The sequence below is a fragment of the Cebidichthys violaceus genome, unplaced genomic scaffold, assembly GCF_023349555.1.
Source record: "Cebidichthys violaceus isolate CVI_PGR_0920_01 unplaced genomic scaffold, fCebVio1.0.p SCAF_9, whole genome shotgun sequence".
In the NCBI taxonomy this organism is placed as follows: Eukaryota; Metazoa; Chordata; class Actinopteri; order Perciformes; family Stichaeidae; genus Cebidichthys; species Cebidichthys violaceus.
Genome location: NW_027176975.1, coordinates 6433468 through 6461414, shown reverse-complemented (window position 1 = coordinate 6461414; position 27947 = coordinate 6433468). Strand labels below are relative to the sequence as shown.

Below are 27947 nucleotides of genomic sequence, written 5' to 3'. Positions count from 1 at the left end.
ACACACACACACACACACACACACACACACACACACACACACACACACACACATTTGTACAGTTATCTACATCTTAAATGCTCATACAGTTCTCAGAGTTCATCACAGACTCTATTTTGCATTGTGTTGAGCTCAAACAAGCACAGGGTTGTTAAAATTGCTGAAAGGCAGAGGCTCTTGAGAGATGGTAATGAATGGTAATGATAAGGCATCCACACACACACACACACACACACACACACACACACACGGGGTAATGATAAGGCGTCACTTACAAGACTTTCAGAACAGATGCGAGCAGGGCCAGAATCGATAAGCATTGGTATCCTGCGGGAAATGTAAATAATGCTAGGCTACACACAGAGCGACATGAGTTTTTGAGGTGTAGATTACTATTTCAATGAGTATCAGAGATACAGTGAGAGACACACGGAGAGGGGGAGAGGGAGAGGGGGAGAGAGAGAGAGAGAGAGAGAGAGAGAGAGAGAGAGAGAGAGAGAGAGAGAATAAGCTGAAGCAAAAGAGTTACTGAAGGAAAACGCCGAGGGAGGCATGAGTGAGGGCGCAATGACATTAAGTGTGAAATATTTTGAGGAGATGAAAAAGCAAGTAAATATTGTGGAGAGGGACGAGAAGAAGCGAGTGAATTTCTCAGTCCACTGTGAGTGTCTGGTTTGGATATATGGCCCATTTGTCTCACTTCAGACACTGAAGAATCTGTGTCTCTCTCTCTCTCTCTCTCTCTCTCTCTCTCTCTCTCTCTCTCTCTCTCTGTCTCTCTCTCTCTCTTTCTCTCTCTCTCTGTCTCTGTGTCTCTCTCTTTCTCTCTCTGTGTGTCTCTGTCTGTCTCTCTCTCTCTGTCTTTCTGTCTCTCTCTCTCTCTCTTTCTCTCTCTCTGTCTCTTTCTCTCTCTCTCTCTCTTTCTCTCTCTCTCTGTCTCTGTCTCTCTCGCTCTCGCTCTCTCTCTCTTTCTCTCTATATCTCTCTCTCTCTCTCTCTCTCTCTCTCTCTCTCTCTCTGTCTTTCGCTCTCTCTCTGTCTCTGTCTCTCTGTCTCTCTCTCTCTGCCTCTCTCTCTCTCTCCTTTCCCCTCTCTGTCGCTCTGTATTCTAACGCTGAAAATAATTTCTCTGTATCCAGTATCCTTATTCTGTCCTTCACAACAGTCTGCACTCTTGTCTCACATGCAGACAAGCAGAAACAAACTTACACACAAATGCGTCCACACGTCTCAAGTTTGACACAAGCCAGACAGAACAATTATGCGAGTGCCCCTGTGTCTCATCACCTCTGATTGGTTCAAACAAGACATTGCCTCATTGGGTCTGTCCCCATCACAGTGAACATAAAACAGTGAGTGCATTTAGCCCTCTCGCTCCCAGCTGATGGCAATAAATGTAGCCATCATAGATTTCCATTTTTTACCCATTTATCGCCCGGCTGCATACTGCAGTGTTTGGAATATCCTGCCATGGTATAATGTCAGCAGAGATGTTATTGTATAAAATGTGCCTGCATTGAATTAACATGTCACAGTTGAATCTTGGTTTCACATTGAACTCTTTAACTCAGATGGTGATGGGCAAATGTCCTGAAAATAGATGTAGAGTCTGGTCTAACAACTGTAATTCAGAGAGCTCGCAGTGCAGTTCTGAATAATCTAACAAAATGCTGTCTTGTCTCTCTCTGTCTTCTTTCCCCTCACCGACTCCTGTTTCCTCTGTGTCTGCCCCTCTCCTGCTGAAATCATCCTCAGGTAAGAACATTTCCTTTAATAAAAGCTGATGCGTCAGGTCTAATACAGAAATAGCAGTATAGAAATCTCCCTTTGCACTGCCCCACTTTGAACCTCATGCTGCAGCTTTGGAAATCCACGAACCAGATGAATTATGTTTTGAAATCTAGCAGTGGTGCTGTTGCAGCGTGTACCCAGGCTGAGAAACCTCTGCAGAGTTGTAGGAAGGAGACTTCTAAAGCTGCCCATTTAAACAGTACAACTGCTAGAAAGATGCAGTGTTGCCTGTGTACTATATCCATGGCCAAATCAACTCATTTGCTTTGCCAAATACAATAAAAAAATTTAAAAAACGTAGCAGCATCATTTTTCAAAGTCCAGGCACATGACGCCTTTAGAAGTCATGGGGGGTTCATACAGCACATGACTGTAACATCGGAGACTGGGGTCTGGTTCTTACTGTTGGTTGAAGCTAGCTTCAACCAACAGTAAGAACCAGACCCCAGTCTGAAAAAAAAACACGTTTTTTGAGTTGTCTAACCATAAACACAAAAGCGTCATATACCATAAGTGAATATTGTCAGAAAATCAAATGAAATGTGTTGACAGTGAGCGTTGTCTACCGTCCCTATTGACATTTTGCATCTTCAGTGAATAATTAGTAGTTACATTTTCTCCAAAACCTATTTGCTGTGCTTCAAAAAGGAATTTAGGAGATGAAGTTTGCGGCTGTGACTTCTTATTGTTTTACCGGTAGGATGTTACATTCATATACTACATCTATACTACATTTAGAAATTTAATAAAACATACAATGGGGAAAAAATGTCTATACACATGTTTCTCCATCTTTATATTGTTACCGTTCTATAGTATTCCTGCTGAAGCAGAACATATAGTATGCCATGTATCCCACTGTGTGATATAACCGGACTTTATGTTCCTCATATCTTGAGCATCGCAAAAGGCCAATTCCTATTAACTTTGAGCTTTATGTTAGTACGGTATTGAATCTTGTTAGATGACAGCGACAGAGAGATACAGTTTTCTGATTCTCAGAGAAATGGCTTTGGACAGGAACAGTGGTTCTAGATCTCCAATTCCCCTCGGGGTGCGTTAAGTTTTTGTTCCAGCTTATCCCTCCATCTAGTCGACTCAATTGTGCTGTTCAGTGAACAGTGAAATGGACTTAGCAGCTCCTCAGTACTGTCAGGTGTGTTTGTTCTCTGAAATAAATGAACAGATGGCTCACAAACCAGCAACGGGTCATGGAGGCTAGAGGTGTGTGTGTGTGTGTGTGTGTGTGTGTGTGTGTGTGTGTGTGTGTGTGTGTGTGTGTGTGTGTTCGCTTGCATGCATAGAAATCTGTGATTCTGCGTGTGCATGCGCACATCTTGAGTGCGTGCTCATGCATGTTGTGAGTGTGTACATTTGTGTGCATATAGCTGTGTGTGTGTGTGTGTGTGTGTGTGTGTGTGTGTGTGTGTTTGCATTTAGGCCAGTGCAGTCCGTATTTTGGCATTTCTAGTACTTGGCAAAGCTTAGATTTTGGGACTGTGAGGTCTGGCAGAGAAGAGGAAAGCAAAGATGAGGATGAAAAAGGGGATCAAGAAAATAAAATGGGAAAAAAAAGCATCTCTGGGAACATAGTTTTAGCTGAAAATGAGGGCACATTAGGGGGTTATTGAGAGAGAAAAAAACATAGGGGAGAAATTAGATGAGAAGTTTCCAAGTATGCAAGTGGAGATGAGATGGGACATATAAAGGCAGAGAAATAAGAAGAAAATAGATGGAATCTAAAGACCTGATGAGAAAAAAAGAGAAGGGAGATAAGGACAAGAAAAATAGAAGGTGCTGAGTTTTAGAAACTAGAAGAAATAGGTAAATGGATCCATACTTTAGGGATAAAGAAAAACAGGGCATGGATTTGAAGCAAGGAGAGAGAAAGAAGCCAGCTTGTTATTGTGATGATGATGATGATGATGATGATGTACACTCTTTAGAGAGGAAAAACGTAGGTGGATACAAGGATGAGGTGAAACTTGGTAGAGCAGATTTGACATCATTAAAGAGATATAGAACTATGAGGATACGAGACAAAAGACGAGGGAAGGAAATGAAAGGTACAAAAGGGCAACTGAGGATAAAACAGAAAATTGATGGGAAAGATGAGGAAGTTCAGACGGATCACAAGGAGGGGCAGCAGATGAGGTGCACAGTGGGGGAGATGTATGATTATAGGAAAACAGAGGGAGGGTTTTTTTTTTTCATACAAAAAAGCATCAGAGACAAATCCCTACTCTGAAACTAATATGTGGAAAAAGGGAGGGAGGTAGGACCTAGATAGACAGAGGGACAAAGAAAGTGTCGGTGAGGACAGACGGAAGTATTGAAGGGAGCCCTGACATGAAGAGCAAGTGACCCAAACAGAAGTTTAATTAGCATATGTAAATTACAGCTGCCTCCCCTGAGCCAGCTTTCTCGCCTCTCCATCCTCCTTTCCTCTCCTCTGTCTCTCACCTTTTTTCTGTCATTACTCTAACCCATCACTTACCCATCCTCTTTTTCCTGGCCTCCTAATCTCTTCTTGTCTCCTCTCCATCCTATTTGCTCTGTCACCTTTTTTCTTCCACAGTCCCTTGTATTTACTCACTCTCTCTCTGTTCTGGCTGTCACCTTTTGGTTTAAACCAAACCTCCTTTTTTTCTCACCTCACCTCACCTCCCTTCGTGCATCCTCTCCCTCTCCGCCTCGTCTCTCTGGTTGCCTGGCAGATAATGTTGGCAGTTCGCTAAGCAATTGTTGACTGTATTATGGCACACTTCACTGGGATATTTATGTGCTCTGTTATCTAAGCCCTGTGAATAAACCAGCCAAACGGTGAGCTAGCCAGTCTAACGGCGAGGTAGCCGGCCAAACAGGGCAGTCGGCTTTGCAGCTTTTCTACTGAACTGTAAGAGAAGCCTGGTAACCTTGAGGTTATCGGATGCAACACACACACACACACACACACACACACTCAAGTACACACATCTGACCCTGTTCTGATGCCATGACCCCTCCAATAATGCTGAACCATCTCTCTCTCTTTTCTCTCCTCTCTCTCCAACATTGACGCCTCTCATGCTACACACACACACATACACACCAACACACACACATATGCAGTTCTCACATCCTGTTTCCTTCCTTCTTAAACACACCTCTCATCTCCAATTTGAATTGTTTTTGTAACTGAATCAGAGCAACATTCATGTTAAAGCCGTGCGTTGTCTACTTTGTGTACTACTACTACTACTACTACTACTATTACTACTGTGTTTTTAACACTGTCAAAAAATGAATGAAAGATGAATTGCACATCACTTGTATGCTTCATCTGCCTTGTCTCAAGTTCCAATTCACAAAAGATATTGCGCTATTAATATTACAGCACAAACACGGCTAGAAAGGTTTGCAGCTGATTGTGATTTGCCCTTTTTTTTGTGCATCTGATAGCAATCAAATATATGGCAAAGTAGGCAGAACAATGGCAGAGAGAAAAAAGAAAAGGAAATCTTCAGATCACAAGCTCCAGGTCCTGACCGACAAAGTGCAGAGGCATTCCTCCAAATGTAAAGAATTTAAAGTGTCAAAGTTAAGCAGCTTTCTGCTCTTAAAATGTCTGCCATGCATTTTCAAACAAAACTGTTTTTTGAAACACTGGTTTGTGCTAATAGTATTAATACGATTAACTATACTGGTAGATACTAGACAAATACCTATCAATACCCATCCCTAAGTAAGATATCTAGTAGTGTGAGTTCACTACTTCATAAATCTGACTACCTTTTGCACATGTATTATTTATGGACAACAAACAGTACTGGAAGAGCACAGTACCTATTTCTAAATGGAACATGGTTTTGCAGCATTTGTGTGATATACTAGATCCATCATTTTTAAATCACACCTGTGTGTGGACCAAAGCATTACTCCTCTGAGGAACCATCAATAAGGACAATCTTCTAGTCTATGAGCAATAACCAAGTCACCATTATATATGGCATAATAATAGTTTCTTAAAGATGGACAGTGTTAATATTGCTTTTTTAATATGGGAATACAGCTACTATTGAAGAGCAATGGTATTGTTTTGTGCACTACTATTATGGCCTTGAAAGTATACAGTGTATGTTCCTTTGAAATGTCATTACATTAAACTGCAGAAAGGCCATATCCAAGAGTTACAGCAGAGATGTGTGCATATACACTGTAGCTATAATTAAGCCTAAATGAAAACAAAATCTGTTTATCTTTCTAAGGATACTAAATTCATGCACGGTGGATATGGGGGCCTGTATTCATGTACTGTCTGCATATTGCTTAATGTTTGTCCTGTTATGTTCAGTAAACAGTTGCTCATTGCAAGCTGTTTGTTAAACAGCATCTCATTTTCCATCTCAACCCAGACATCAAACGTCTGTGGAAACCCTTGGGGTCTAGGCATACTAAAAACCTTAACAAGGTGTACAGGCAGGGGAGGGGTCTCAATAAACACTCCCTTTGATGTCTGTGTGCTTAAGTTCACTAAGGCAACATCATAATATCCTATATTTCTACAGGGTTTGTTGTGTTAAAATGATTACAGATCACTATTTTAACGGAACTCATATATGTGCGCGGCCTTATGCCAGAGCTTTGATTCTCCGTTCTGCTTTGTTCTCTTAACTTGTCATTACTGTGTACGCTCAAAGACGAACGGCGGATATGAGAGCTCTTTGAATTACAGTAAACAGTATGTTTCATTACCGAACTGAGCATCTGTGACCTTTGGTTTCAAATTACCATGTGGTCTTCACTGCTGTCGACTATAGTCACATTTTGTCTGCTACAAAGTCGCTTTGATAAGTATTGTAGGGTGTGCATGCAAGATCCAAGAAAACAATGAGGCTTTTTATTACATTTTTATAAATTATTTTTGCAAGAATTAAATCGAATAAAACAGATATAAAGCCCCAACACAATTGTATCAAATAAAGAATGTGCTTTATAGTTAGTGCTCACTCAAACATTTTACATAGTCAAATTCCATCATGTAATTTTCCCTCCTTTGTATCTTTGGCAGTATATTTTCAAATTGTCTCTCTGCAGCAATTTTTCCTCTTTTTTTTTCACTCTATTTATATTCAACTCCTCTGTTTCATCAGTTCAATAGACTTCGGCTCAAATTGATGGGTGCTTTATTGGCACGACACAAGGAGAGCATACTTTGCCAAGGTAGAGGCTGACAACTGAGTTGCTTTCAATATAGAACAATAATTATTCAAACGGAACCAATCTGGTTATTAATGTTGTTCTTTTTTTGTTAATGTGTCAACAATTTTGCAGAAAGAAATTACATTGTAATTATCCACTTGACATGAATAGCGCTTTCTTTGTAGTAGGACTGACCTGACTCTTAAACTCTGGGAATGTTGTTAAGTCAACTTGTTTAGACAAAGTAAATCACTTGTTTCTGCAATTCCTTAAATGGCCACTTGAGGCAGCAAGTCAATCCCCATAGACATAGTTAAATGCTCAAATTTACAGCAGAAATAAATATACATTTGCAACCGGGTACAAAAACTTGTCTCTATCACTCATAACTCCCTCACTGCCAAGAGGACGACGGGTGAAGCCGCCCACTTTGGGCTTCACAAAGTCTCTTCAGAAACCAATGGGTGACAAAACAGAGACTACATGCATATTTTATATATACTATAGTTTTTCTGTCCCTTTTACGCTGAGTACCTCAGTGCTGTGTTGAAACATTTGGACTGATGCAGTGACTTTGTCACAACTTTGGAACTGTAGACGCTAGAATTTGTCCTAGTTGTGTTTTTGTTTGGCCCTTTCCAGCAAAATGCGTCACACTTTTCATGCCAAATACGCACTCTTATTTGTCCTCTGGATGTCATTTCATTTGTGTCTGTACTTGTGTATGACACGTCCACAGTAAAACTATACATCTGTAGGCAAAGCTTGTCCTCAACATCGCTGGTACAAAATTATAAGTGACTTTTGTTAAAGTTCAGTTTTTCCTCATTCTATTCCCCTTTTTTTCTCTTAAAAAGCAGAAAAACATTAACAGATTATTGTTTGGAGTTTACTTTAGAATAAACTAATGTTTTCAAAGTGGTGTTTTCCATAATGCATTTTGTCTTTCCTATTCTCTATGTTTTTGCATTTGTCTCATCCTCTCCTTTAACCTATTTCGTCAGTTACTCTCCAATATTTCCAAATTCTCAATCTCTGTATATGTCCCTCTTCCTCATTCAGTGCTCTCTCTTCCTTGCTCTGTGATCGGCCTCACTGTCCATTTCTCTCTCATCAGTGCCTCCCTTTCTCCTCCCCTGTGTTCTGCTCTGGTGTCCAGGGGCCCGAGGGCGGATTTAGTTAGAGAAATGGTGTGAGAATGACAGTGAGCACAAAAGGGAGGAAGGCGAGAGCAGGAGGGGAACAGACAGCCACAACCTAGTGTCCTGTGAAGCTCTTGACACTGATCCAGTACAGTATCTGATCCAGTGTCATCCATTACCTTGCACCATGAGAGACCCGAGTAAAAAGCTTGCTTGAAATCGGTCCCAAATTGAAAATGTCCTCTGCTTCCCACAGGGCCCCGGCTCCAGGACTCCCCATGTCATTATTCAGGGATTTACAATATGTGAGGAGCCAAACAGCCTGAATATCAAAATATCTGGTGTCATCTTTTTTTCAAAGATAATCATTTTTCAGATTCCAGCAAATGAATACAACATGAACAGAGCATCCACAGACCGAACATTTTTCTACCTTTGCTAGAAAATTGTTCCCAATGAATATAAATGTTGATGGTCTGGTTACCTCAGAGGAAATGTCTTCTACTTTCACTGTGTTGGTGTGGTCTTATGGGGGCACATCTCAAACCCTTTGCAAATAAAGCAGAACTATTTGCATTAGAGGCCGACCAATGTAGGATTTTTGAGGCTCGTAATAATACTGATATATGAACAAAAATGTAGCGTGACATATCAGTGCAGATGATTTATTGGTTGAGCTCTAATCTGCATGGCAAGAAACCACTGGGGGGAAATTGGGGGAGTATGGTTGGTTTTCTTTAGGATGAGATTTGGGTCAGACATTTAGGTGAGTTTCATAGGATCTCCTAGATAGATAGATGCAGTCGACAATTTGACGCATACTTAATATTTCTGCTGTATACCAACTGAAGACTAGTATGACCACTTATGATGAAAGGGGGGCTCTATTAGGTGTCTGGGACGCCTTCCGGATGAAAAGGATTTCTGTATGCAAGCTTAGCAATTGAAAAACTGAACCAATGTTCTCGTGTTAGAACCTGAAAGGACGCAGAAAACTCACTATCGACACGTCCAGGAGACACACCCTATTTATTCCCTGATGATGCTACATTGTGGACAACAAATCCATGTTGAAATCATCAGGAGGAGAGTTAACGATAGCTATTAACAGCAGGCGGGCACCACAGTCCTGCTTGGCTAAATAACAGAGCTCACGACTAACATACAGAGGTTGCATTGAGTTACATTATGATGTGTTCAAGCTCTCTTCAGTAAAGATTACCGCTAATGTAAATTGTAGTCATCATGATGTGTTCAAATACAAATTTAGTTTTTGGTGAGAAACTTTTTTTTGGTTGATGTTTTCACAGCAATATAAATAAATAGATGTTAGAGAAGGGATTGTGACCTGTTTAACCTCCTAACACTAGCTTTAAGCAGCTTATAACACAACATTCAAACTACTTGTGATATTTATTTTTTTACCAAAGCAAATATTTTAATAAAAGTCCTATCAGTAAAAATGTATTCTCAAAAACTAGTATGCAAATGGTGCCATCAAAACTTTTCGGATAAAAAGATGAAACACTTCCAACTTAGCACCTTAGAGACAAACATCCACATTTATTCAAATCATTCAGAGTTACTGTTACATTGACAACGTAGATTTGGGTATTCGAGAATCGTGTAATTTCACTGGTACTGTTACATCCCTTGCAGCTGGTCACCTTTGAACCACATGCTCACCAGTGAAGAGGATACTTTTTTGTTTCAGCATTTTGCTGTTTTCTCTTCTGTTTGAGGAGTGTGGTGTGTGGTTTTGCCTGTACGTGACTATACTACATTACCATACAGGAGGTTGCTGCTGTTGTCCTCATGTTCAGAACTGTGTTTTCCTGTGAACTCCTTCTTCAGCTGGTCAGAGAAGACTGATACACACTGTGTATACACACATAACCATGCGTGCACACACTCATTATAATATATAATATGGCCATTATCATATTCCTAATTTGCACCCGAATGGTGAAAGACACAAAAGGGATGAAGCGGACACCGCACAACATGCCTTAGCAGGGTCATAAATCTTGTATCCTCACTACCCCACACACACACACACACACACACACACACACACACACACACGTCTGTCAGATGTGCGGTGCAGTAATTAGGTCTTTCAGGTTATGATAATGTTTGTGCTGTTTTCTGGTTCATCTGCTCACTGGTGCACAGGATGCCATTAATCACACCAGTCTAAAGCACATGCTGATTCCACCACAGTCTCTCAGTGTGTATGTGTGTGTCAGTTTGTGTGTACGTGTGCACACCTCATTTGTTGGTGTATGTTTTTGGCTTTGTACTGGCAGAGGTGAGAGAGAATGAGGGAGAATGAGAGAGTGAAAGAGGCCAAAAACCACATGGGGTTGTGAAAAAGACGAACACCTTCATTACGAAAAGAAGTAATGAAGGTGTTTTGCCTAATAATGTACAGTAGGCAAAAGCTTAGCCTGTCTCTGTGAATCATCCTCTTGGTTTTTTCTTCTTCTTAGCTCAAAAACCTTGTTTTTCTCTTCATTTCACTTTTCACGACTTCCTCATTCCAAGCTTTTCTGCTGCTCCTGCTGGCTAGCGAGGCACCAGAACTTGGGCTGCAGTAGATGGGGCTCATGTGATGTCTCAGTGTTTACATAAGAACGACTTTTCCAAAGAAACTGTTCTAGAGAATTTGAACAAAGACATATTTGTTTCAACAACGTTTATCCCAAAAGCTTTGCTGCTAAAACCACAGAAGTTTTGAGATAGCAGGGTGGCATAGGCTTCTGCTAAACTCAAGGACAATCTGACAGGCCCCATGTATCATCCCTGCTGTCTTTGAGAAAGACACTTAATCCCTCCCCAGGAGTGCTGCTATGTAGCTGATCTTGGGCTCTAACCTCCCTGGTCAGAGGCAGGTGAAGGGAGAATTTTATTTCAAGCATCAAAGTAAAATATATCACTATATTTGCTCCCATTTTGCCCACCCATACTACACTGCCGTCTCTGGCTAATAGCCTTTCACACAAGAACACAGGGTTGAGAAGGTTCTAGTAGACCAGCTGACGAAAATGTGCTCAGTTGAAATTTGAATATCAAGTCATCTTACTGCTTTCTAGCAACAATGATGTAAACGTTGGTGCGGGATGAAGGGTATTAAAGCATTATTCATTATATACACACAATATAATGTCTCCTCTATTGTTCCTGCAGTATATACCTCTTAAAAAAACCTCCATGTCAATGATAGAATGCCGTAGAATGTGTTCTGCTATGGCTCAGGAGTGTACTGAAGCACTCACCATAGGAAATCATGGCCATTCTCTTTGTAATGTAGCTTACCAGCTTTTTTTGAAGATTTCAACTGTAGTCTTTTTAGTGGACGGGGATTTGCTTTTGTAAAACTACTGTATTAATGTCAAGATTGAACTCTGGGTTAATGTTACATTATGAGGATTTTCATAATGTATGAAGGAATATCTTCATACAGACACATTCACACTGTGTCACTTATCCATTTGATATCATTTTTCACCCTTAATCATCTTCCGTCATCTTACTCTACAGGAGGCATTTATATCTCTTACACAGATTCTCTGTAGATAATTAAAGCATGTTTTTCATCGTAAGGCTCTCCTTTGGTAACACTCTGTATCACTTTTTCTCTGGTGCCTCCAGCGTTAAAGACAGCACTTGAATGTCATTCAGCTCCTTTTTCTCTTGATTTGTTTGCTAACTTGATTTCGAATAGATTTATTGTGCCAACATTATCCTTGGATTGAAACACGTCGTGTCTTCCAGCCCTACAAGGCGGGTTGCCAATAGTCAAGGATACGGTTTGATAATAAAACCAATATCATGGCATTGCTCTCTTAGGTTTTAGTCTCTATTCTTTAGTGTAGTCATTTATTTGGAGTGCAGAGAGTGGAAAGTGGTTGCACAGCATACCTGATGCACAGAGCGAGCCCGGAGATCAATGGCCATGGAAAAAAGGAACAGCGAAAAAACGTGTAAAGAGCATCTCCAAGGACTCAAGATCACATACAGTCTCTCACTTTTTTTTTTCCTGAGCTACATGTTCTTTTGTTCTCTTTCATCGTATATCTGTGCCACCACTCCTTCCTCTTTTTTCTTTCTTCTTTTCTACTTGCTCTGCCAACACAAGGCACGACACTCGCTCTGACTGTATAATAGACAATGATAATATGTGAACATGATGTTGCCTGTGAAATTATGCTTGGTGTATCAGAATAAACAGTATAGTCCTTTGATTTTTAAATTTTTCCTGTATCCATGTCTTGTCCGTGTGTGTGTGTGTGTGTGTGTGTGTGTGTGAGAAAGAGAGACAGTAAGGCAAGTCAGGAGAGGGAGGGACGCTTAAAATATCTTCTTGTTAAAATGACCCCAGACTGTGGCTGAGAAAAATGTCATCATATTACCGCACTCTGACAAGCACACCGTGGCATTGTGAGACACCTGATATAACGTGAACCAGTCTTTGTTCTCTCGCTGTAGAAAAGTAATCTCACTCCAATAACAGCATTGATGCAAAACAGTTTGCATAATCTTTCTGAGTGGATCTATTTTACTTTGTGTTTTCATTACACAAAATGTTGTTCTGTATACACAATAGATCATAACTAATCCACTTCAATTCCATTAACTTTAACCCCTTAATGTGGAACTCTATTACAATGAAAGCTATGTGTCCTCATCAGTTCACGATAAAGCTGCACTTTATAGATGTGGCGGAAAGTGCCATCATGTAACATGACAGCTGTGCCATAAGGTGCTTATACATCCAGCTGTTGTATGTACATGCTTAATTTGTGCATAAAAATAGCTGTATGTATTGATTGATAAAAGCAAAATGCAACACACTACAATGGAAACGGACAAAACAATTAATCATGATGACTTGCATAAAGTGTTTATGAATTAAACGGTCCCTCAAGCTTTTGCTTCGCTGAGGGGACTAAAAGTAGCAACAGCCGAAAATAACAGCTCTGTATGGTCAATGTTCCTCAAATGAATTCATGAAGCAAACAGAAATGCCACATTTCCATTGTGTTTCCATGATTGTTTTCCACCGTTTGACATCTGACTGGCCAATTACTGGAGAATACCGGCACCAACTTTTTTTACTTGTATGATATGCACAGAATGGTTGATGGAAACTTGCATTCGTTTGCATTTTCTTTTGCAGATTTTCTGCAAAATCAGTTGAAATTCATTTGTACTACTTTTGGATAGAAACCAGGCTATACATCGAGCACTTATCTCTCTCTCCATGCCTTCTCCCTGCATCCATTTTTGTCCCTAGCATGTGAAATATTCAATTCCTTCACTGTACATCTTCAGCCACATATCTGTTGTGAAGTGTACTCAAAAATAGTGCCTGTGTTCTGTATGGTCTATACAAAAGCAGCACACACTTTTAATAGAAAATTATGACTTGCCCTTTCCAACTGTGTTGAGAGTGCCTGTGACATTAAAACATGAAATATACGAACCTGCAATTAACCTGTAAATGTTTAAAAAGGTTTAGTGAAACTGCACTTTTGAATGCGCCTATTATTTGACTTCATAACAAAAGTTCATAACATTTCAACACATAGGACGTTTGATGGATTAATTAATATTGGTCAGAACGTATACAAGCATATCATTTCCACATGCCAGCTCTCTGAAGACAACAGTATTGGCTCACTCAGCTGTAGTCCATTACCTCTGAGCTTACAAGCCTGCATCACTTAAAACCCATTCATCAGCTCTCTGACAGGGCAACCTACTGCAAACAGATTCAGTCATGCAGTGAATCTTCTCTGGTAGCCCCCCCGCAACATTTCAACTTGTGACCTCAGCGTCCACCTGCACACAGGCTCTTTCATCACGCAGCTCATTTTCTTTATGGTTCACACACACACACACACACACACACACACACACACACACACACACACACACACACACACACATGCGCACACAGAGCATACACTTGCAGACTTAACATAGCTCACCTACACACACACACACACACTTAAAAGCCTCATCACCTTTGACCTTGTGACCCCAGTTAACTAACTAACCCCTTGTTATATCCTCTGTTCACTGCACCTCTTTATGTGGGGCCTCACTGAAAAGATCCAGTCATGCAGCACTGGCAGCCCCGAGGCGGCTTCAGCTTGCAGCCTATCAACATATCCATACATTTAAACAGAGTGACTCAGTCACTCGTTCTCTTGAGGATTTGAACTTCTAACCTTTTGGCTTGCTCAGCCGTGTGGCCGTTTCCTGGCATCTCTTTACTTTGTGATGGCCTTCTATACGTATGTATGCTCTTAATGTTAATGTGAAGCCCAGCAGAATGCACTGGTGCAACAAGCAGCTGCACTTAGCAATTCTATATTTGAACTTGAGCTTGTTGTCTTCATGTGATTGTGTAAGGTATGAGAGCAGAATATTCAGAAGCTTATAAAAGAAACTCAACTTATGTTTACTCCTTTTCCTGAATAGGAGAGAGCCAGAGGACACGTTTAAGAAATGAAATCCACTTCACTGTTTCCACATTCGAACCCTTAACCTTCTTGTTTATGTATGACCATGTGTTACTAATGCAGAGCGTCCCTCAGCACTATGACCGGGCTGTTAAGAATCAGGTCCTCAATCTAGTCAAGTAAAAGGTAATGATGCATATAGTTAACTCCTTTCCATATGAACTCGATCTGAACTTCCTACTTGGATGTGATCGATCTTCTGACCAGCTAATATGAGATTTGTAAATACATAATTAACCGCAGAGTGACTGTGTTAAATATAATTATACTGTGTTTCAGAATAGCCTGAATGGAAATGAATCATGGAAATGAATCCTAAAATTGAATCACCTAAGATTGAACTCACAACCTCTAGCTATGTTTCCATCACAGTAGTTAACTTAATGTCAAGTGATGTACTAACAACCCTGAACATTAGCCTTTTCACTACCTGGAGTCATGGCCTTTTGATTTAACTGTGATTATGCTGTCTCGTATGGTAAAACCCGGAAGTAATCGTTTGTTTTGCGGTGGAATGACTTTTGGCGTCTCATTAACTGCTTCTTAACTATCTCAAGGTTAAAAAAAGTTGAAAAGAACTTGTTCTGAACGACTTCAATGTTCCCCCCTTTGCTTGTTTTAATAACACTGTGACAGACATTCTTTTTCATTAATATTTCACGCTCACAGCTAGGACTTTTTGGTTTCCCTAAAATAATTGAGTTAAACTTTTTTATCACAGAAGTGTTATCTTTTGATCTGTCCAGGTCCAAAAAGGAATCGTAGAAATCATCAGCCATAGAGCAGCCTTTACTGGAGAGTGTGAAAACAAGGAGCCACAGGGCTTCAACTCCAACTCTTCTCCTTTTTTAGGATGCCCCCCCCCCCCCCCCCCACACACACACACACACACACACACACACACACACACACACACACACACACTCTCATGACATCGCTCTGCCGCCCCAAGTACTTAGGAAAGATAAAAGACTTTGCTGGCAGAAGTTACTCATTATTCCTCTTGCTCCTTTAAAAACATTTTGTAGTCTCACCGGCGGCTGCCATTTAAGCTTGTGAAGTCTCCCACAGCTTTGAACTGTATACCCGTGCCTTCGAGCCTCACCATTGTTTGTGCTCTCACCAGCATCAATGGGTTGCATCTGGGCCACATGTCAAAATGGTTAGCGATCAACCACCAGTCAACAAACCAATGACACAACAGAGCAGGCACTCCTATAGCGTGCTGACCCGCACCAACATGAGTCCATGTATTTCTCCGGAGGAGCCCACCATGAACTGGAGGCTGTTTAATTTAAGTGTGAGTGAACAACTAGGACACTTCCGCGTACTGTACACATCCCCGCTGCTGAACCAGGAACTATGTTTGTCCTCACAAGTGCTGTTTATAGCACTAACAACATGGAGAGGTCATGTTTTGATTCATGTTTAAACCATCTTAGTCGTAGCTATATGTAAGAAATTATTTTTTAATGTTCTTGCTAAAGTGCTTGCTTATGAATAGCAAATATACTGTTAACACAGCTCATGTGATGAATCATGTATGAAGTGTATGTGTATCCAGTACCAGTGAAATGTCTTATACCATATTGATCTTACTCATGTAGTTTCAATTGTGAAAAAGATTTATACAATCATCTTTGTAAAAAGGCAATTTTAGTCTTATCAAAGTCAATTTATTTAGCCCCTATCCTGAACAATGTTTTTTGGGCAAAATAGAATAGTTTCTGCATCAAAATGTTGTGGTATCTTGCTTTTCATTCACAGATTTTCTCCAAATTTTCACCACCTCTCCAAAAGAGGGTTTAAAAAGCTAACTCTTTACGTTCTCGTTGACTAACCATTCAGATTCACATTCAACACATTCAAAGTTAACTATAGCTGGCAAGTCATAACCTGTTGGCCTCTTCTACTTCACAGACGTCTAGCACATCAGTGTAAGATGAAATGAGACACGGAAAATGTCACTGTAATCAGTGTAAATCAATTTATAATTGAATTACTCAAAATCATACCTAATTGTGACATTTAATGTGTGACAGTAAGATTTATGTTTTAGGTCTGAGCCCGGCTCAAGTATGTCGATACCCTCAGGTCATGTTGAGCTTGAGCTGAGACATACTGTGAAACCTCCATGACAGGTTTCATTCATACACGCTTAGATTATTTTGTCACTTGAATTTATCAGTGATTCAGTTTCGTATGGGTTTGGAATGTATTTTTGCCCCCGAGGCAGATGAAACCAATTCAAGGACCATTGTGTAATTCATAAATGCTTCGGATTTGACCAAAATAAAGCTGAAAATAGAATAAGGCCATTTCTCTCCTGCTTTTTCTGTCTCTATCCTCTCTCTCCTCTCTCCTCTCTCTCTTTCCTCTCTCTCTCCTCTCTCCTCTCTCTCTCTCTGTCCTCTCTCTCTCCTCTCTCTCTCCTCTCTCTCTCTCCTCTCTCTCCTCTCTCTCCTCTCTCCTCTCTCTCTCTCACAGACACACACAGCCTCACTCTTGAGATCGTTGCGTCCCTGCTCAGTAACCACTGCTCTAGTTCCCACAAGCTTGAGCAAAGCTCATTTTAGAGAGTAGTACTTCTGAGGGTAGCAGACCCAAGATAAAAGTTAATTAGGACTCTGGAAGCAGAGGATCAGGCAGAAAGAGGGCCAAAACAACAGGGATGGTGTCAAAGGAGTAACTTGACATTTTGGACTTCTGTGTTTTCTTCCTCATCTGGCTCACATCATGGCACACCAAAATTCCCCAAGTTGGCACCCTTGGTTCCAAAATGGCATGCTGGCTCTGCTGGCATTCATCATTAAACCCAATAAGTTACACTAGCTGTGAGCTAGCTCATTAGCTTGCAACCAAAGCCGCTAGTTTCAAGGAAGAATGCAACACTAATGATGTGTTTTTTATGTTTGCTCAAGAACAAATTAAGATTCTTTCTTTCGGTTGTTCATGGTGCAAAGAAAAACCTTGGAGAAGATAAATAATACACCAACAAATCCCAAATGTTGTTAAATCTTGTTAAGATAAAAAGGAAATTAATTGTGACATAATGTGGGATCCATATAAACGAACAATTGGAAAATAAATGTCAAAGGGAGAGGCTGTGGTGAAGAGGGGAACGAAACTAAAAAGATGGAATGGGGGCGTTAGGTAAAAATAGATTCACCATCAAGAGCCATAGTTTTGAGTAAAGGGGGCATGTGCATTATTGAGATAAAGGAGGGATTGGAGTAACAATTGTGTACTGTCTGTGAGTATGCAAGAGAGAGAGAAGGCAGAGAAGTATGGTCAGTAATGTGTCTGTAATAAGGTCAGAGGCAGAAGTCCATTATGAAACCCCCTTGAGGCTCTATTTATAGTGACCTGAGGAGGGAGGGGGGATATAGAGAGCAAGTGAGAAAGAGAAGAGTTTGGGATGAAGAAGTAAAGGAGGGAGGAGAGAGGAAGGCTGAAAGAAGAAGGAGGTTGGAGGGGTACAGTGAGTGAAAAGATGCAAAAGAGCAAAGCAGGGAGGCGAAGTGTTGGGGAAGGAGTGAAGATGGGGAGGCGAGAAATGGGGATAGAAGATGAGAGTGGGAAGTGTGGAAAGGTGCCAGAGAGAAAGAAGACTGAGAAGAGGAGAGGAAGACAGCAGGGAAGAAGGAGAGCTTGGCTAGGCGAGGGAAAGAAACAGAGTCGTGCGGTTGGAAAGCATGAGGGTGTTAAGGAGAGACGGTAGAGAGGAGGGATAAGAAGGCAAGAGAGAGACAGTGAGCCTCCAGATGGAGAAGGCATAAGCAGTGAAATGTCTGATCCAATTTTATCTTCAGCTCTGAATGAAATAGCCAAAATATGGGAAAATCTTCAAATGAAATAAGCCTGTAAGCTGTCCTTTATCATTTGAGTTGAGGGCCATCTTTATTATTTTATTGTATGCTTGTGTGTGTGTGTGTGTGTGTGTGTGTGTGTGTGTGTGTGTGTGTGTGTGTGTGTGTGTGTGTGTGTACCAGTTTTTCTCACCAAATAGACAATCTAATAAACTGGGCTCAGCATGGTGTTTGATTTCAGGAAACAGGAGGAGCAAAAAGAAGCAATAGGGATGAGGCGATAGGAAATAGGAGAAAGGAAGGATGGAAACACAGAAGAGCAGCAGCAGAAGAAGAAATAAATGACGAGCACCATCAGGAAGAGGAGGAGTCTTGCACAAGAGTGGCTGGGTGGGTAGGGGTCGCTGTGAAATGCACCCCTGGGGAAGTGGCCGAAGAGAGAAGGATGTCTGAACTATTCCTCCAAAGCGAAATGAGAGCGTGGAACTAGGCTGCAAAGAACAGAGGAAAAAAAGGGAAAGCTGCACAGGAAACATGAACATAAACAGGTTTTCTAAAGGAATCAGGAAAGACATCACAGACCAAGATGAAAAGGGGGCAGAGTGACATTTTTCTACAGCTCGAGAAGAAAATGTAATCGTGAAGACAGATAGACCTGCATATAGACATGCTGACAGGTGGGAAAAATGCAGACACACACGGTGAACACAGAGAGCGAGAGAGCCAGGTGGTTAGCGAGATGTGGAGAGCACGGGTGTACACACAACCAGCGACCAGCTATCAGTCGTCAGCCACCCAGAAAAACATTATCCTATCTCCCTGAAAATAGAAGTCCTTCCTCGGCCAATGTTTTGATATTGTAATGCACTGCCCTGCGCTGGCTGCTTGTATTAATAGCGATGCTGAGCTGTGATAGTACTACATGAATGAAAGCGAAGCCTTGCATTTCCCTCAGGCCTCGGGTAAGGGAGACAAAATCCATCTGGAAGATAACATTACACAGCAACGCGCACAAGTTTGTACCCCCACAAGCTTACATAAGACTATGCATATGAATGAGATATTCCATCTGCATGTGGATATGTGGGGTGTGTGTAATACAAAGTGAGACTTGGGCATTACAGATAACTGCTTTTCATGATTGTGAAAATGAGTTTAAATGACTATAATTATTTCCCCCTGACTGTACATGTGGTTTTCTCCTTGTTTGATTATCTGTTTCTCACCTACCCGAATGCATTTCTTTATTATGCAATATTTCTGCATTATTCAGTTTCAGACAGACCCTGTGATGAAACAGTTTTGCGCATTACACTTGAGATGATTTGCAATCCTTAAAGTTTGGTAAAAGAAACTAATAACTATTGTTAATTTGTTGGGGCTTGTTGTGGAAATTCTAATATGACGAATCTCTTCTTTTCCTTATTTGGGTGTTGTTGGGTGTTGTTTTTTACCTGCCGTGACTGAACGGAGGTTGAGGGAAGAGACTTGACCTAAATGGCCATTACTGGTTCCCATACCAGCGACCTAGTTCAGAAGGATGAGGTGGAATTAAAACCCACAACATAGCCGGGGACCGAAACAGATTGGTTCTCAGCTGGCATCCCCAAGACTCATGTTGTGGGTTCCACCCACGTAGCAAGTCACATGTAAGACACAAAGAAAAACTGTAACCAAAGCCGCACCGCTTGGTGCTCAACCTTGAAAGAGAGAAATCAGATATTAACCCTCGCTTTGGACCATCCTGTGCTGTCCAGTGAGGTGTGTCAGTACACCTAAGCTGACTCGCACCACAGAAACTGGAGATAAGTGCTGGCTTAACAGTCATTTCAGGACAAACGAGGCGTACCTGCTGCCCAGTTGTCCATATGGAGCAGTGTACTGTACGCCCTCTTACGCTGCCTTTCTCTCCCTCTGAGTATAAGAAGCTGCTTTCCAAAAATCTTTTGGAGCTGAAAAGATCACATGCAGAAAGATGCTTGAAGCAAGGAAACATGCTTGAGGGGAGAGAGTAAGACAAAGAGAAAAGAGAGACAGCGGAAGAGGAAAGACAATGGTAGAGGAAGAAAGCGAAGCTGTACAATAATGGAGGAACTAACAATAGATGCAGCAGTTGTCTTTCAGGACGACCGGAGATGCACATAAAGTCCTGTGAAGTGTGTGTCTGCGTGTGCACGTAATGTTTAGCAGAGACAGCCATGAAAAATAGCAACTGAGTGCTCTCACACTGCCTACCTGCAAACACCCACTCATCAGCTGCTCCTGTGCTGTGCAAGTCCTCAAAATGACTGTGCCCAATTGCATATACGTGTAATGTATGTCCAACTGTGAGTGTGCTAGTTCCAATCTGACTCTCAAGCAAGCAGTGCCTGAGATGGTGTTTATGCCTCGAGTCAAGTGCAGTAGAGGATTTTTTATTTTGTCCCTTGGTAATAAATCTTTTTATTCATTCATCCCTTTTATTGTTTGATAACTCCCATTTCATCTGGAGCTACTAGAACTCATGATACAAAGAGATTTAGATCCTTCTGATTAGCTAAATCGGCTTTTAACAAAAATCTTTTTTGTTGTTTTTTCAGTTCATTGGAGTGTTGCAGAAACTCCTAACCTCATTGATGTGTTTGCTTGTTTGACATTTGTGGTAAATAATTAGTAGGCTTACATAGAGTTTGTAGCAAAGACTGAAAAAACTGGTTTAGGAAAAGTCAGAAGATCATTAAAGTCGGCAGGCTGCATAGTTGTTGAGGTATTTCAGTCCAGCCCAAAATGGTGGGCTGACCGCCTGACCAACCATCCTTCTATTTATGCTGCTAGCACAGCTAAAAACTAAAAGAAATCTTACTAAATGAACAGTAACTGAGCACATATGAATACATACATTGAAGCATGATGCTAGAACTGTGTTTAAGTCATACCACAGACTTGTATTGACTGAAAAGAAGTAATTAGAACAGAAAGAACACATTGAAAAACACATGCATGCTGGCAAATAAACAGGACACTCAAGTGATAATGGATTAAAGACCATAGCGATTGACTGACGCTATTATAGACTCATATTGACCTCTGTATAGTCCCTTTAAAGCTGCTATAGGACATTAAATACTCACTTACTCTATAATCACATATTCAGATGTACACAATGCACAAAATATTCAACTATGAAGGCAATAAGATGCACACCAGACATTTACATAAATGCACATGCACATACAAATGCATAAACGTATATACTATGACATAGGCTTACAGTATTCCTATTTAAAAATGCATGCACATTGATAGCCCTCCTTTCTCACACACACACACACACACACACACTAATATGCACTTTGGCTGTGCTCTGACCTGATAACTGGAGGCAATGCCACTTACAGAATTATAATTTGGGAATAAATAAAATATGCATGTCAGAGCCACCACTTGTGTGTGTGTGTGTGTGTGTGTGTGTGTGTGTGTGTGTGTGTCAGATGGTTTTGTATTCATATACTGTAAGTGGCTGGAGCCAAATCTGTTGGTGTGTGTTTGGCTCTAATGTAATTATTCAGACGGTGAATTCATGGGCTTTACACCACAATGTCAATGTATGAATACATTTCAACAAGCACTGATGCCTCTCTAACGCGTTAAAGTGTTGGACATGAAAACTTTATTTGTGATGCTATTTGTTGCTTTATGTGAACGCTATTGTAGATGGAAACAAAATCAAATAAATATCTGACTTCAGGAGTAATAAAGGACGTAAGGACGGAGTATATTATATTATTATATAATCGCAAAACATTTTGCAACTCTTCTCTTTCACGCTCTTTCTGTTTCTTGCTATTAGTTTTTTTCTTTTACCCTATTCCTTATAAGTGAACCTCACTCTCACTAAGGAGGCTATGTATTATGAGGAATTCTTCCCCACTGTATAGACTTGATTGCAGTATATGGTATGCATCATTACCACTAGGCCCCCAGAATATCCCAGATTTATTCCTCTTTTTCCCTCTTTCTTAACTAAGACCAGATGTGGCCTGACAGAGTCACCCCTCTACCGGCAGGGTCGTAAATCTAGTTCCAGGCTTTAGCTGGGGCCTTACATATGTCACACACGAAGAAGTCAGAGGACGCCAACCAGCTGTCACAGTCTGCTCCCACATTGAGATGCTCTAGCTAGATTTCAAGTACTCTCTACTATGATGAACTGCATACTATCGCCCTGAAAGCCTGTTGGATATATAATTGGCTATGACGAGAAGTGTGCTGTGCTATATTATATCTTCCCAGGGTTATTTCTGTCATCACGGTGAGCCACACAATCGTTTAGGATCTCCTCTCCCATGTGAAATATTGCAGATGTTCATTTGTATTAGGTTCAAGCTATAAAACAACAAAATTACAACCAAATATGAGAAACAATGCGATGTAATGCAGTTCAACACATCACCCATAACTACAGGATCAGACATTACCTTAGAGATTAGTCAATAACTACTAACAACAACTGACCATGACAATCTTTATAAAGATATGTAGGGATCACTCTGTTGATTAGGCGACTAATTGGTCGTTTTGGTCTTAGTCTACTAAGATTTCTGTAGTCATTTTATTATGCTTTTTTCATGCTGAATGAAGCATTTCCAAGAAACTTCTCTGGTAAACACAATATTTAGAATTGTGTTTTTGTGTGATGATTTGTGGAGAAACAGAGTTTTACAGATCAGTTGATTAAATCAACAAATCAATTTAAATCGTCTAAGTAAGTCAAGGACAGCCCTAAAGATATGATTTAGAAGTTTATACAACAACTACTACTACTACCACTACTATTACTACTACAACTTCAACCATTACTACTAATATATGCAAGTGCAATGATCCCTTTGGGCAACGGTAATGCAGTAATTAAGTTCTCTCAACTTGCATGTCTGCTCGTGTCCTGAATAATGTGGCTTCTATCAAAGTGTCGATTAAGGATAAGCGCCTGGTTAAGTTTTCAATGGATGCAGATGATGCGTGGTCGCCTGGTGTCTTGTTTAAAGAAGGCTATGAGTCTCCAGGATCAGGATGAATAATTCCCTGGCATGCTATGTCAAGTGGTTCAACTTGATGTCTTCTTTATAAACAGATTGAGTCAGAGGAATGACCACACCCCCACAGGCCTGCATAACTATGCTGGTCCTTGCTTTATCGCCGTCATCTGAACCACCTATCATCTGAAAAAAAGAAAAACTGAGATACATGAAGGAGAGCAAAAACAACAAAAGATTGGAAGGTTAAAAGTGTTTGATTACCGGGAAGTGTTTTTGTCCTTAAGTTTTGAGTTCATTGGTGCTATAAATAGTTCCCAAACCTTGACAGAACAGACTGTAAATGGAAATCGTTACAATGAGTGATTTGTTCTTTTGTGCTCGCATCACAGAAAAGAAACTCCTTGAGTAAAATGTGCTTTGCAAAAATACAGTGACGTGTGCCGCTGAAAGAATTACCAGCAAAGACTCAAAAAGGCCATTATTATTCAGGCTGAAAAGGCTCATCTCAATAACTGTTCTTTCCAATAAAGACATTCCTAGAGGTACATTAGCACCCAACACACTGCTAACAATACTATTCTAAAAGCCTTCATAAATAGAAAAGGTCTAACTCACAGGTATATCTTGAGGCAAAACTGGGCAAACAAAACCTTACCCACAAGGACGTATAGCTATTGTTTCAAAGCATGAATTATTGAATTGTGGAAGAGTAGACGCTTGAGCACTGAATCCCTAATGGTGTGTTTGAAAAACACAAAAAGGTTTCAAAAGAAAGAATTATAAAATCTATTTGTTTTCTTAAAGCAATAATATCAGTGAATTATGAAAGAGCTGGAGAGGGAAAGAGAGAGAGAGAGAGAGAGAGAGAGAGAGAGAGAGACGGAACAAAGCAGACAGTTCATGGTATCCATTAGAAATGGAATAATGTGATCAGCAACACTATGTGTGATCCTACTATGTGTGTTGCATGCTTGTGTGTCATGCTGAAGTGCATGCTTGGATGAAGAAATGGGTATTGGTCTTTTCCTGTGTTTGTGAAACAATGTTGTGAGACAGAAAGGATCTCTGAGAGGAAGAGAAGTAGCAAGAAAGAGGAGAACTATGTGAGCCCATGTGTTTTGTTTTTTTCTTTTTGTTCCATTGTGCGTACATGTTTTTGCACTTTTGTGTTTTATTTCCATGTGTCAATGTGTGTGACTTGTGTAATTTGGCAGCACAAGTGTCTGAGATATATAGGGATCATTCCAGCTTTGTTTTCTTAGTTGTGTGTGTGTGTGTGTGTGTGTGCGTGTGTGTGTGCATGTGTTGTTGATAGTGGTTGCAGGAGAAGATAAGGGGTGAAGGGGTAATAGTTTTAAAAGTTTGTGTCTATTTACCGTGTGTGTGTGTGTGTGTGCGCGCGCTTCTGAATGCCCGTTTCTCTGTTTGCATGTATGTTTTCGCAGCTGCTACAGATTGTAACTAACTGATAAGAGGGTTAGAAGCATGATCTCATGATTTCCACGGCTACCGCACTGATACACATCGTAGACCACTTACTGAGAACACAAAACCCTAACACACGCATACACAGACACACAAACCCACACTCTTACCCACGAGGAATTTTGACCCTATATGGTTGCGTTTGGCTGGCTTTAGGACACAGACACGGTTGCATACCTCTGAATTTCTCAGCCTCAGAGTCTTGAAAATACTTGTTGTTTCAAAAGATGGTACAGTGTTAGGTATCTGCATTGTTGTTCAGGGGCATCGAGGGCAGAGGTTTTTCTTTAAAGTTTGGTAGTATCCCTCGTATCTCACTCGTTCACTCTCCATCAAAGTAGCACAACAAAAATACAAACCTGGCAACTCTGCACTGACCCTATTGGTAACACTATTGGGAGTTAAAATGACTGTTTGAGTTAGTTAAGAATATTAAAGGAGACATTTCACCAACACAGACATGTTCCTATACCATAACCAAATATAGGCAGATGAGTGGACTACTCTTCCTTGTTGGTTTCACGGAAGTCGTCTCTTCCAATCATGTTCACTAATGTTAATGATAGAATCCAATTTCATTTTATTTTTCCTCCCACATTGACCTCTCTTCTTTCGTCACCTCTGTCATTTATCCATCAATCTCTCCATCCATGGTAGATCAGCTTATATTGACACTGACTCTTGAACATGATTGGCCACTTCTGATGACATCACTCTCAGCAGATATACAGACATTTATTGGTTGGGTTTGTCTGAAGTGGGCAGGCCTACAGGCGCGAGCAAGGGAATAAATGTGTTTTTTCGCCCCCGGTGCATATTTACTACATGGCGTAAATCGAACCTGGACATTGTACATGCTACAACCATCCATTACTGATGACAGCATTCAGGCCAGACGTTTATGAGGTGGGCTGTTAGGATCAGTAATTCACTCTGTCAGGAGATCAGAAGAGAGCAGTGGGGGTAAAGAGGAGGAAACGCAAGAGGAAGGGAGAAGGTTTAGGAGGAAGGAGGAAGGGGAAAAGAAGTTGGGAGAGTAGAGACTTGGATAAGCATGGATGGAAAATAGTTGGCATTTCTGAGACAAAGCTTTTTGTTCATGGGAAAATTTCTCTCCATCGCTCCCCTTTTTCCCCGTTCCACCCACCCTTTTCTCTGGCTATCATGTTTCTTGTGCCAATCAATATTTTATAGCTGTCGCTTCAGAGCAATGAGCCCCCCCACCCCCCACCCCCACCTCTCTGAATGACAGATGAGGGTGAGAACGGGTGTTGGGGGCGTAGTGAAAGTGAAAAGCAGGAGGGGAGGGGTATGAGGGTGTAAGGCAGAGTGCTGGAGAGACATAAGAAATAGCAATAGAAAAAAAAGATGAAGGCAGTGCAGCAAGTAAAAGAGACTGACGGAGAAATGGGTGAATATGACACTGGTTAAATAACCAAGAGTGGGAGAAAATTTACCAGTTAATGAAATTATGCTGTGGAAATGTCTACCAATTTTCATACTCTCAGAGAACTAATTGCAAAACTACGAGAGAAAATGTCCGCTTCATGACATCAAAGTGGGGATGCTGCCTACTCATTTTCCCCCTATTTGTGTCTTGTTGTTTTACCTAAGCTGCTTTTAGCTTGTAGCCCACAGCACTATTCTCCAAGATAAGGGCGACACACAGTTAGGGTACAGGAATGTGTTTATGTGTATGTGCACAGGCTTATAAATGCACAATTATATGTTGCTGTTTTTTTACATTTTGGGTTTGGGTTAGTAAGAGTGTTTATGTGTGACTGTAGCAATGACACATTAGGGATGAAAAACCTTGAAGCTGTGTCAAAAACATTCTATGTGGGTTTTTTTTGCATGAGTCACAGCTCTCCAGGTGAGGCAATCACACAGAAGCACATACACACATATAAGAAGATCTATACGGTCCTAGTGAAACTGGATGATGATGGAGCGGAGGGAAATGACAAGTTGGGAGAAGTTGTGGATTTTTGTGTGTGTGTGTGTGTGTGTGTGTGTGTGTGTTCATGAACTGTTAATATATGTGCATTGTGTTTGTAGTCATGCTTGAATATCGGAGGGGAAGAAGGAAAGGCTCCTTTCCTGTCCCTCCCACCTGCTCTTGTAATCCTCTGTGTTTTGGTGACCTTGGCAACCTGGTGACAAAACCTTCTTGGTGTCCCTTTGATTGAGGCCATGGGGGGGGCGTCGAGTTTGGACATACTGAAAGGACAGTGGAGGAGAGAAAGCAGGTTGGAGGAGGATAAAGTTCTTGTTTTGGCCGAATGAGCACTCGGTCGGTTTCCGATTTTTAACCAGCATTAAAAACTGTCTCTGCAAAACAAACTGATTTGAATGGAGTCGCAGCAATTAGTGGATTCAATCGCTAAGTAAATGGTTCAAATGTTTACGTCGTGTTCAATTTTGGCGAGCTTTCACCTGTAAATTAGCACTATTGATCAATAGCAACTCATCTTAGCAAGACTCAGCTACGAGGAAACGGAGAGCCAGACAGTCCAAAATGAGGCATTCTATCATAGCTTATTAACTGTGGCGCAACTTCCACTTTAATTGAACCCTGCTCTGTCGAAATAAGTATTGCTCCACTAAAGGAATGGTTTTCAGACAGTCATGAGACAGGAGTCGATGGTACAAATGCATAGTTTTATATACACTGTACAAATATATTTTAACATTGAAGACCATAACAAGATTTCAGTTTGTTGGTAACTAATGTATCTGAATCCAATGGGGGAAGGTAAATGGCGTGCACGTCCGCACAATGTGTCGTTGAGATTTGGGATGTGTGTGCCTTGGCTTCTCTGTGAGCCTCTGCGATCGGAGGTTACCCATAACGCCCTTCTCTGCGAGCGAAAATCATGATGGCCAGAAGGTTTCCACATATGGACATGGCAATTAGGTGCTGTTTAATTTAGCATTTTATGGCTCAGTAGAAGAAAATTGTACTCTGTCCAAGTCACTGGCTTGAGA

General features: G+C 40.9%; 1 protein-coding gene across 2 annotated transcripts in view; it reads left to right on the top strand.

Moving 5' to 3' along the window:
• The window catches only part of LOC137866955 (netrin receptor UNC5C-like), a 173512-nt gene that overhangs the window by 59817 nt on the left and 85748 nt on the right, over positions 1-27947 (top strand). The gene's annotated exons all lie outside the window — the stretch shown is intronic.